General features: G+C 38.3%; 1 pseudogene across 1 annotated transcript; it reads right to left on the bottom strand.

Annotated features, from left to right (window-relative positions):
• Positions 1-329: 329 nt before the first annotated feature.
• On the bottom strand, positions 330-1,132 carry LOC100959636 (annotated as a pseudogene). Its single transcript, XR_001161874.1, has one exon. The product of XR_001161874.1 is annotated as an ADP-ribosylation factor-like protein 6-interacting protein 1 pseudogene (transcript).
• Between the last annotated feature and the right edge of the window lie 1,490 nt (positions 1,133-2,622).

Genomic DNA, 2,622 nt, shown 5'->3' on the forward strand with positions numbered 1-2,622 from the left:
GTAATTGGCCTCTTCATCAGAAGTGGTAAACCTGGTCTCTATGGTCCTGAAGTCAGTTTTTCAAGCAGACTGTGAAAGCAGACAGTAGAACCAGCTTCCTGTGGCCACAGACCACTACCCTGTATCTAACTAAAGCAAAAATCAGCTCTAACGATTATCCAAGGTCACTTTAATCACACTAAAGTAAAGTCCACCACCATATTATCCTAAATGAAGTTGTCTAAAAAATTAAGAATTCAATTAACGCTGTGTGAGAAAAATCGAAATAACTCATACTTGCTAATGAGTTGTCCACTTAAGCCCAATGGATGAGAATGTACCCAACTACACTGGACAAGAAGACACTAGCACAAAGCCATACACTGTGAGTCTGAATTTCTATTATCTAGGGGCAGAATGAGGGAGAGGCAAAGAGCTACTTCTGTAACCTTTTAGTTTCCAGACAGTATAATAGAAACTGTTCCCAAGGACAATGTACATCCCATTATCACACGGAACATTGCAGATGGATTATTTTTCTCTTCTTTTTGTTTGAGAAGTTTGTTTATCTCCCTTTTGGCCATTCCAATGTACTTTGAGATGATTCCATGTTGGTTAAGTCCAGGAAGCAACAGTAAGAAAGTCACTATCAGGTAGGTGAGAAGCAGGTTATGTACTTGTTGTCCCACCCAAACAACCGCAGCAAGAGAAATGATCATGGTCATGAAGTGCATTTTAGGCTTTTCTTCCTTTAGTGTGAAGAGGCGTTTCCACCAGCCCACAGCTCTGCGTGGAGATTTTACTAGATTGCTGCAAATTTCATGGACTCTTTGCTGCTGTTCAGTAGTCCATTTATTGGAGCCAAAAATTCTAGGCGCTAGAATGGGAACAAGGTAGTCAGCCAAGCACGGAAACATAACAAAACAGTAAACACCAGACAGAACAGATGGATCTAGATAGTAGATAATCAGAAACACCAAAGAAACCACACCCATGATGGCAGGTGGAAACCAGGCTCTTTCCCATCGGAGGACTTTATCTGTCATCAGCATCACTTCTCCCCATCCTTACGGCTGCTCTTCCAGACTTGCAGTCTCTGCAGCCAGCAAGTTGGTGCTATGATTATTTCCCTCTGCTCTCGTCCCTGAGATGCTGTCTCCTCTGCTCGCTTGTTTGTTTGGAGTAAACTGCGAGCTCTTCTTGTGGAGGAGGGGACTCCCGTCCGCTTGGTGGTGGATTTTGTACATTTTGATTGTATTTCTGGGGTCACAGCTCACCTCAGGAAGGTTGAAGTGCACTCTTCAATCTTCTCTCTTGGCTCTGCTCCAAACATCAGCTCCCTTGCTAAACTTCTGTCCCTTAAGCCTCCTTCTGGATGGGAGCTTCTGTTAAAAGCTGGCTGCAGTCAGCCATCTTGGCTCCGCCCCCATCTTTGGCACTATTGTAAAGGGAATAGAGTCTTTGGTTGTTTTTCACCTTGACTATTGTTGGTATATATAAAGGCTACAGATCTGTGAGTATTGATTTTGTATCCTGAGATGCTGCTGTATTTCTTAATCATTTCAAGGAGTTTTGTAGTTGAGTTCCTGGTGTTTTCCAGATATACAATCATGAGATTATATTTGAAGAGTGAGAGTTTAATCTCCTCTTATCTTATTTGGATACCCTTGATTGCCTTACCTTGTCTGATTGTGATGGCTAAGACTTCCATTACAATGTTAAAAAGCAGTGGAGACCATGGGCAACCTTGCCTGGTTCCTGATCTGATTCGAAATGATTTCAATTTTATTCCGTTCAATACAATATTGGTTGTGTGTTTGCTGTAGATGGCCTCTATCAGTTTAAGAAATGTTCCTTCTATATCTATTTACTTAAGCATTCTGATCAAGAAAGAATGCTGGATATCACAAAAGTTTTTCCTCCATCTATTAAGAGAATCATGTGACCTTTGTTTTTTAATTCGTTTATGTGATGTATTATATGTATAGATTTACATATATTGAAACATCCTTGGGACCCTGAGATGCAATCCACCTGGTCATGATGTATAATTTGTTTGATGTGTTGCTGGATTCTGTTTTCTAGGATCTTATTGAATATTCTTGCATCAATATTCATTAGAGTTATTGATATAAGGTATTTAAAAATTGAGTAAATATACCAAAATTTGTTAAAATGTCACTTATTACTAGATTGAACTTTGGAATCAAAAGCTCAATCTTTGAAGGGAAGAACATGTTTGATAAACTCAATACCAGTTTTTAAGAATTAAAGTAAAAATTTTTTAATTAAAGTAGTGTGGTATTAATTTAAACAATGTAGTATTAATTAAAACCGTGTGGACAAATAGAACAAGAGTCAAGACATCAGTCCGCTCTCTACTCAGTATGTTGATTTAACAGCAAAACTTTCATGATAATTCAATGGAGCAAAAGAAATGTCAAATAATGGAATACCTGTAGGGATAAAAAAGAAAAAAAAACTTGTTCTAACATTGTACTTTACACACACAAAAATAATCTAAGATGGATCATAGAGCTAAATATAAAAGGTAAACAATACTTCTAGAAGAAATCATAAGATAGTATCTCTGTGGCCTTGAGGTATAACAAGATATTCATCTCCATCTCTCTGGTATTGGTC

Source organism: Otolemur garnettii, unplaced genomic scaffold (assembly GCF_000181295.1).
Source record: "Otolemur garnettii isolate 467f Iridium unplaced genomic scaffold, OtoGar3 scaffold00451, whole genome shotgun sequence".
NCBI classification, from domain to species: domain Eukaryota; kingdom Metazoa; phylum Chordata; class Mammalia; order Primates; family Galagidae; genus Otolemur; species Otolemur garnettii.